This window comes from Natator depressus, chromosome 1 (assembly GCF_965152275.1).
Source record: "Natator depressus isolate rNatDep1 chromosome 1, rNatDep2.hap1, whole genome shotgun sequence".
Classification (NCBI taxonomy): domain Eukaryota; kingdom Metazoa; phylum Chordata; order Testudines; family Cheloniidae; genus Natator; species Natator depressus.
In genome coordinates, this window is record NC_134234.1 from 219,931,562 (window position 1) to 219,941,412 (window position 9,851).

Genomic DNA, 9,851 nt, shown 5'->3' on the forward strand with positions numbered 1-9,851 from the left:
AAGAGATTATCTACTGACCCAACATGCAGAGCAGACTCTCTGTGTCAATACCGGGATTATAACCCTGATTTTCAAGGGCCGAGGAAGTCCTAGGCATCTATATATGGAAAGAATTGTCACACCCCTTTAAATACTCTTAACCACCAAAGGCAGATTAAATACAGGCCAATGGTTGCATAGACTGCTTGTATCAAGAGATGGATTTCTGCACTGATGCCAGACACATCCTCCCTTTAAAGCAATCATCACCCTTTTCTCCGAAAAGGGGTAATCGTTAAACTGTACCAGCAAAGGAGCCAGGACCATTGGTCCAGCGTGAAAGGAGTCAAAGGAGCCAGGACCATTGGTCCACCCCCAAACCAGCCAGCTTTACAACAGGGAGTTTCATGCGGAGAGAGGGCTCCACCCTCCACCTGCCCCCGCTGAGAAACCCCAGGCCGCTTGCCCCTCAGACGCAGTTTTTGCTGGGGTAGTCACTGTGGGGCTGGGAGACGGCAGCGGTGTAATGGGTGCTGAAGTTGGTGCTCTTCTCGGGACAGGTGCAGTAGAGGAGGCCACACCCCAGAACCAGCAGGGCCACGGCAGCTAGGGTGACCAGATGTCCTGATTTTATAGGGAGAGTCCCGATTTGGGGGGCTTTTTCTTATATAGGCACCTATTACCCCCCACCCCATCCCGATTTTTCACACTTTCTATCTGGTCACCCAAGCGGCAGCCCAGCCGACGTAGAGGGAGGCCCCCAGCTTCCTCTTATGAGCTTCGGACACCAGCGGGTTGTAGAAGTCCTGGATGATGGTGTTGGATGACCAGCAGACGGGGATGAGGCAGGGGATGCTGGAGACGCAAAGACGGCTCTGGAGACAATCATGATACGTGCCTTGGAGCCTTCGTCCTCCATGCACTTGGTGCACTTGGTGTCCACAACACTCACCAGCAACGCCAGCACGGACAGCAGCACTGAGATGACCATGAGGGCGTGGGCGGCCTGCAGGCCTTGGGGCAGCACCAGCCTGGAGTTGTCGATCTTGCACTGCATCTGGCCTGTGCTCTGCACGATGCAGTTCATCCACAGCCCCTCCCAGATGATCTGCGCCACCATGATGTTGTTGCCGATGAAGGCCATCACCTTCCACATGGGCAGGGTGCAGGAGATGATGGAGCCCAGCCATCTCAGCACTGAGAGCACCATGCCCAAGATCAATAACAGGCAGCCTGCCCAAGTCCCCCATCACTACCAAGTCCTGTGTTTTGGATGATTTTGTTAGTTGTTTTAAAAAAGTCTCATCCACCTCGTCTTCCTGATTGCATGGTCTATAGTAGACCCCTATCACGACATCACCCTTGCTTTTTACCCCTTTTATCCTTAACCAGAGATTTTCTACAGGTCTGCCACCCACTTTCATCTCAACCTCAGTCCGAGTGTGTACATCGTTGGTATACAAAGCAACACCTCCCCCTTTTTTCTCTGCCTGTCGCTCCTGAACAAGCTGTACCCTTCTATACCAATATTCCAGTTACATGAATTATTCCCCAAATTTCTGTAATGCCAGCTATGTCATATTTGTGATTATTCACTAGTATTTCTAGTTCTTGCTGTTTATTCCACATACTTGTTGCGTTAGTATACAAACAGCTAAGATGTTTATTAGATTTCCCCTCTATAATCCCTCTTGTCTCTCCTTTGTCCATGCTGCGATTTCCCATGTCCCCCCCCCCCCCAGATTCTGACTCTACACCCAGTTCCCCATGATTTTGGACTTATCTGTGAGCTTTTTGTCTCCTGCCAAATCATCCTTGTTTTATTTTGGCATCACATTGCAATCATTTTGGTCAAAAGAGTAGCCAGTTTTAAAAATATGCAATGAGCGTTGCCATACTGAAAAAGACCATGAGTAGCCAGTTTTAAAAATATGCAATGAGGGTTGCCATACTGAAAAAGACCAAGGTCATACAGTTCAATAGCTTGTCTTATAGTTGGTGTTTCAGAGGAAGGTGAAACAAACTCAATGTATCCAGCCACTATTACTGCATAGGCCTAATAATGATAATTCTCTCTGCCCCCTGCTGGTGATCAGCTGATGGACTTGCAATTTTTATCCTAACTAGTACAACAGGTGTCATTGTTAGTCATGGGAGCAAATCTCTTTTCAGATGTATTAGTCTTAATATTGTTTGGCAATGTAAAGGTTAATTATATTCTACATCTAAAATATCTCCTTATAGCTATTGTAAATACCTTGTGGGGTGGGTTTTTGTTTTTTGGGGGGTTTTTGAGTTTCCTCTTGTTCTCATAATAACCCACTGCTCCCTCCCCTCACATGTTTCTGATCTTGGTCTTGATGCTGTAGCCAGTTCTGCTTCTGCTTTTGCCCATTAGTGAGTAGGAGATGGGAGGTGATTTTACTGCTGCGGACAGCACTGGTGACACTAATACTGGAATACTGTGTACAGTTCTGCTGTCCAGATTTTTAAACAGAAAGTTAAAAAACTGGAGAGGTGCAAGAAGAGTCACAAAAATGATTTAAGGGCTGAAGTAAATGCCAAGAACCAATGGCTGGAAATTAAAGCCAGACAAATTCAATTTAGAAATAAGGCACAAATTTTAACAGTGGTCATGGAACAAACCGCCAAGGAAAGTGGTGATTATCCATCTCTGAGTCTTCAAATCAAGACTAGATGCCTTTCTGGAAGACAAGTTATTGGGCTCAATTCAGGGGTAACCGGGTAAAATGCAATGGCCTGTGTTATACAAAAGATCAAACTAGATGATCTAATGGTCCCTTCTAGCTTTAGACTGATAGATTTTATGAACTGAAATAAGGGTGATGCAAAATATTTTTTGGAAGTTTTCCTGCTCCCATGAGCCTCCACTCTCCACTAGTCTCTGCGAGATTACAGCTTAGTTGGGAAAGTGGAATCAGTCTGAAAAGGGACAGATGAAGCACACAGCCCTACACATTCCCATACACATATCCATTACAAACAAAATATGAGAATACTTATGAAGTGTTAAGGCAAGCTTAGGGCTCATCCAAAGCCCACTGAAGCTAATGAGTGTCTTTCCATTCACTTCAATGAGTTTTGATTCAGGCCCTGAGTGCACAGTGGAAAAGCATGCACTGAACATTTAGATTGATTGAAGCGCCATATTGATTCTGACAATCACTACATATGAATAAAAACATAGTAACAATTACTCCTTCTTAAAAATTAGAGATGTGAGCAGTCGGTCTCTCTCTCTTGGGACACCCCTACAGAGTATACAGTTTGGAATACCACAGAGCCATTTAGCTAGAGAGTAATCAGTTACAGCCATCTATCATATTGCAAATAAAATGATTCAAAGAAAAAAGTTCCAAACAGGCACCTTTGGGCATTTCACTCATCCCAAGCAATCCCTTAGCTATTGCTGCACAACACAGAACATAGCTGACTTCTGAGAGCCATTCACAGGCAACCACTTTTGAATAGATGTCTTTGCTTTGCTATTTTTTTCTCTGTTTTTAAAGGGAAGAGCCATTGTTTCCTATGGGTGTTTAGTGCCAGCTTCAAATAAACTGTCTTATTTATTGTAAGCACCGTTTTTCGCCAGTAACATTGATTTTTTTTTTTTGGTCCAGTGAAATTATAAATATTTTCAGCTTAAATATAAATAATACTGTGAATGAGCTGTCTGATTATTCTAAAAATAGTTTCTCTGTTCTAAACCATTCCCTGGATTGAGAAAGAGAGAAATAAAGAAAGTAAGAAAGAAACTGTGTCTGTCTGTCTGTCTGCAGGAGACAGGGCACCTCAGCTGTGTTGCTTGCCTTTGTTTGAGAGAAGAGGGTTATTTCTGAGATACCAGTGGCTTATCTGGAAGTGTATTTACCATACTTCAGCACGTCTCTCTTCAGAATGTGGTTCAGAAGTCACTAAAGAAAACCACACACTGTTAAGACTAAACATTCTTGAGTAAGCTTCAGTTATGGCAAGTTCAACTGCAGAGGCTGTCGAGAGTGCTGTTACTGACATTTTCCAAATAAAGAAAGCAAACAAGTTACTTCAGGAAGAAAATCACATCTGTATGATTTATAATAGTGGGAGTTAGTCCATCAAGGCAGGATGAACCCAGTGAACCAGGAGTAACAGGCCACCCATGGACTTCAGCTTTGCCTCCAATGCCTTAGCTCATTCTACCTGGTCCATAACAACTGGTGTGGACCGGCTTTTTTAGTACTGTGCAGGCTTCCAGCAATGCATCAGCCAGGTCTCTGAGTTTCAATATGGGTTCATATTAATAGGGAAAAATATAGGGATCCTATTTACAGCCTTCTGGCAGCAGGTAGGTAGAAAAAAACCCCACCCCTCCAAAATCAATGTTTGCTTTACTGAGGGCCTCCTTAGGTGTACATTGGAAACAATTCCGTCTGTCTGCCACAGTTAAGTCACCCTGCAGCCTGGTGTGCCAGCCAGTAGTAGACAGCGGTCCAGAATCAACAGATTGCTGCTGTTGAGCAGTACCAGACCACATGGCCAAAAAGGGATGGAAAATGTTAAATGTGACACAGCACCTGATGAATGATGATAATGAACAAAAAGCATAATGGGGGCAAATGGGCATCTCAGCTCCTTTTCTTCCAAATTGTGACACAGCATAGCCACTGGCACCACTAATGTAAGGGCTATTTTTAGCAGTCTGGACTCCTCCTATCTAGTATAAGCCAACCCCCAACTTTCTTCTTTCCACCATTGACTCCCAGCTCAAAGGAGTGCACATTATTTACATCATGGGCCTGATTCTCCACTGCCTTGCACTTTGTGTAGTCACACTGGAGGTCTCACTTTATATCCACTTGACACACTAGCATGTGAGGTGGTGAGAAACCAGGCTCTGTGCACTTGATCATAGAACATATGGATATGCAGCTTTCTCGCTATCACTCCTAATTTTGTGCATGCCTGGACACATGCACGTAAGTATTTTACTACTAGGTTCCTCCAAGTTCAATGATTTTTGTTTTACTACAGAGATTTCTCTTGAAATTCTTATTAAAAATCAAATCATTCGATTTCTCCAGCTCACTTCATGCTAACTGATGAGACTCAAAACTTCCATATTCCAAATCCATTCCATTCTATTTGCTAATAGATGAGCACTGTTCCAGGCCGCCACTGGAACATTTATGCTTCTTTAATTTTTGGTGATCACCGTGCCTCACCTAGTGTTATACCAGGAAGATATCTGAAAGCCAAGTGAATTTAACCACTTGAGAGTGCCATAACCTTCCACTACTGTATGGTCTGAGGTGCTATTCGGAACTAGAAATTATACATACAAATACAGAGCAATTGGATCTGCACAGGTGCAGGGCAATGTAGACTGGAGTACAGCACCAGCAAGCTCCAGTTGTTCCTGGAAGCTATTTCTTGAAAGCAAAAGAAAAGAAAAGCTTACGTACTCCCTAAAAGCATTTGCCGCCAATCCTATGACCACATCTGTGGTGGGCAGACCTTTCAGCCCTATTGAAGTCGATGGGACTCCAGATGGGTGCAAGGTTCACCCACAGAGATCTGATTGCCGTGTACCACCAAAGCACGATTCCTACAGCACAGATGTGCTGTGTTGCTTACTATCAGTCTACTAGGCTGCAAATGGTTATTGCGTCCTTTGCTCAACACCTGCAGTGCACAGAACCATTGACTACCCCAGCCCAGTCTTCTGCTAGAGCTGCTACTCAAAAACAACACTCACTTTGGGGTTTGACCTTCTATACGCTTGCCAGTTCTTCCAGGGCTTTGTTTACACACTTGGCACTCACGTCAATGAGCCACACTGAAGCAAGCCGTTAAAGTGTTCTTTCTCCTGAAAAATATTAGAGGGCTTTGTTGCAACTCTTCAGAATACTATCTCACCACTCACCATACCCAACCTGCTCACTAAAAATAATCAGTGCATTGTAATCTGGATTTCTCAGGTAGTGATTCTATCCCTTCCAGAGTGTGAAATGGGTTTTTCCACATAATTTACTGTTTTTCTATAATTCACGAAACCTCTTTTTGCCGTGCATAAATGGTCACCTCTTGTTTATACATCGCTATGGCGCATAACTCCTAATGGACCAAAAAAAAAAAAGGACAAAGCTTACATTTACTCACTACATCTACATATGGTGTACAAAAAAATAATATCCTGCTGCCCCCGTCCCCTGCCAAAATTTTGATGGGGGGAAAAGGTTTTCTTAAAAGGTTTATGTGTTTATACCTGTCTTAATGATACTCATTATCAAGTTATTTCACTCCACACTCATTTGGTATGACTATGAATAAACCCAAACAGACGATAGAGAAGGAGGAGTGTTGCAAGCATACTATTCATGCGGGTGGCAGCCTTAAAAACTCCATTTTGTTTACTTCTCTGGCGGACAGCCTGAAAATGCTGCTTATCAATAGTATTTGACTGAGTAAGCACCACAGTGTGTTCTCAAAACACCATTTCAACCTCAAAACACTCTTGTGAGGTACAGTGGATAATTTATGCATTTTTTACACATAGGTAAACTGAGTCACAAAATGGTTTGAAGCAGCCACACATTGACTCACTGGCAGAGTGACGCTGGAACAAAACCTCAGGCTCCTGGAACTCTAATCCCCCTGCATTAGACAGCACAGTCTCCCAGTTAGATTGCATGGTTAGCTGAATGCCATAAAGCCTCTGATGTAAATATACACATTCTTCCTGTCGTTAAACGTGTGGGTACCTTGTGAGTAGCTGTGACACTGGATTAGAATCAACAATATTATTTATGGTTGAGATGATTTCGCCATGGCAATCCCAAAAGGGAAAAAGAAGCTAGCAGTGCATATTTAGGAACATAAGAATTGCCATACTGGATCAGACCCAAGATCCATCTAGTCCAATATCCTGTGTCTGACAGTGGCCAGAAACAGATGTAAAAGAAAATAAAAATAAAAATAAAAATATAACTTCTGTTGAAGAGACTACATAAGCACACTAACCTCTTCTCCACCACAACCCCAGGGGACATTAAGTCATAAGACTGAGGCAAAGTCAGGAGGGTTTTAATCACATATAGACACCAATCAAAATGGAAGCCAGAAATCTGAGTTTTTTGGGTGGATGTGAAGGAGGAAAACAACAATGCAGAGTTTAATCCCATGATCCAAATACACTTCCAGGTAATGGTTATGAGGGAGATTCAAAACAAGAAGCAATTCTAGATGGCAGAAATATAGCAATCGTAGCTGGGCCAGAATACCTAGAGAGGAGTTTGTGAGATTTTGATCCCATCAATCCTGAACTAGAATCTTAAACTTGATTCGGGCCAGAACTAGAGCTGGTCCGGAAACCGTATATCTTTCCATGGAAAATTTAAACTATTTGTCCAAAAAAAAAAAAAAGATTTTCAACCTAAAACTAAAAGTTTTCAGCCAAAAAGTTTTCAATGAAAACTCAACATTTTCCCTGGAGAGCACACACTTTTTACAAAGTAATTTATTTAATTGACACCTCAGTTTTCTATCCAAAAGCAATTCTAATCAGCCTTACTCTTAACCCAAATCCTGAACAATAGACTGGATGAACACAGACCCAAACCCTGCCTCCTCAGCCAATTTCTAATAAATTAACATTATAGAGGTGACAGATGCATGTAGAACATCATGGAATCATTAAAAGAAGCCTTGGAAATCAATTCCTTTTCAATCTTATTTGAATGACTTCTCTCTTCCCATTTAATAAAATGGAACCATCTTCTGCTGGTGAAAGTGACTGTTACATAGAAGCTCGTCTTTTTGGTCTCTCTGTTCCCTCTCCGCCTGAGTGACTACTATGATCTCTTTCTGATCTGCCTCAGAATTTCCCCTTGCTGACCATGACCACCATTTTGTTTTCTTTTATCCCACTTTCCCACTCATCTCTCCTTTTGTAATCTCCATTCAATCAACCTTTCTTACTTCATCAGTTCTCCCCTGTCACACACTGCTTTACGCTGGAGGCAGCTAATTAGAGAGAAGCTCACCTGCAGGGGACAGGCGGGGCTTTTCCAAAACACAGGAAATTGGAAGCAGAGAAGGTGGCAGGCAGAAGTCTGCAGTCACTCCCTGGGAGAAGGGAGGAGTGTTTGGGTGGCTGCAAAGATGAGTTGCCTAAAGTTACTCCCCGGGAGGAGGCAGTGAAGAGACTGGCAACCCCAGAGAAGTGGGGAGGGCCAGGAGGTATGGAAGTGGCTCAGGGAAAGGCAGCAAGGTGCAGGAGCCTTTGGGCCTTGGCTGCTGTGTAGAGGGTCCCTGAGCTGGAACCTGGAGTAAAGGTGGATCTGGGTTTTCCTGCCAGCCACTGCTGGAGTGGCCCTGTGAGGCAGTGAAGCAGAAGATCGACTCAGATTGCTGGAAAGCAGGAACCTTGATACACTTCCCCCAGAAGGGGAAACCACAACAGTGACCTAGCCAGCTGAATTACGAAGAGGCCGCTGCAGTTCCCAGAGTGAGAGAAGGGCTGCAGAGGAGAAACTGAGAGGATGTAACCACTAGAAGGGGCATTGGCCTGACCAAGCTAATCCCCAGAACTGCCAGGAGGTAGTGCCGTCCAGCGGTGAGTAGAGCAACCCCACCACAGAAGTCCATGAGCTAATCTCACTTCCTCCATATTAAATGCATCCTTTCATCACTTGGCTCTCTCTCTTTCCATTTCTAAACAACTTTATTTCTCTTTGTTTATTTAGTCTTATGCTTCCAATGCCTGCTGACTGTAACAAAGTTATGACACAAAGGACTACTAGTAAGAAACTGACAATTTTCTGGCCCAACCCACATGACTGGGATCAGTATCCACTGAAACATGCTCAGGTATCGTCTCCCTGATTTCAATGGTAAAAGGTCACTAATCAGTTCATATGCACTTACAGTGATGACATTTCCAGCTCCAGTATCTATCTGGACATTCACTTTGTCTCTGTATCACCAGCAGTGGTTTTTGCCCTCCACCTCTATGTTCATTAAATGTACTTCTTTGGAGTTTGTCATGACAGCAGTACAACTGCAAAATGGTTGCTTTCACTGAAAGCATGACAGTGCATATCTTGGGCTGGCCACCTTTTGCATAGTCTTGGTATTACCTCCACTTCTATTGCAAAATCTGGACTCTGCAGTTTGTTTACCTTTGTATTCTACTTTTGTACCCCAGTGCACATTTTTAATTGGATACACTTCATTTCTTTCATTACATGATAGCACTTTCATTTGGGAAGCACAGTTTTCACTTGCCCTGCTAATATCTACAGCTGTCTGTGAAGTCAAGCCCATATCAGGCAACAACCTGATTTTTGTCTTGGTTACCAATTACATCATACACAAATGATTCAGGAGTCCCTCTGACAGCTGTTCAAATTCACATGGCTTAGCTTCATCACATAGGCCTGAAATAAATGGTCAATGGTCTCACCTGGCAGCTAGTTTCATGTGAAGAAATTGTCCCTTTCCCAAGAGAAAGTCTTTGTGACTCTCTGTATTCTTCACTTTTCTGAATGGATTGGTCTAGTAGTTTGCAGTCCCCTTCGTGTTCCTACTGGAATATATTGTAGATATCCAACACCACTGGGCCTGCCACTTGTATCATTGTGGAAGGTTTCACCGCCTATGGTTTCTCTGCAATGCCACTTGCTTAAGGGAACATTTGAAAGCAGAGCTGAGCTTTCAGACTCTCAAAGGGCAAGACAAATGTTTGGGGTTTTTTTAGTGTTGTAAATTGTATTTTATTTTACCATTAGGAATAACCATTTTACCATTAGGAATAATTCATGGTGTTGGAGTAAATGATCTCCATGGTTAGCAACATTCTCAATTTTGCTTCA

General features: G+C 43.2%; 1 pseudogene; it reads right to left on the bottom strand.

Annotated features, from left to right (window-relative positions):
* Positions 1 to 448: 448 nt before the first annotated feature.
* On the bottom strand, positions 449 to 1,192 carry LOC141985084 (claudin-6-like; annotated as a pseudogene).
* Positions 1,193 to 9,851: the final 8,659 nt, after the last annotated feature.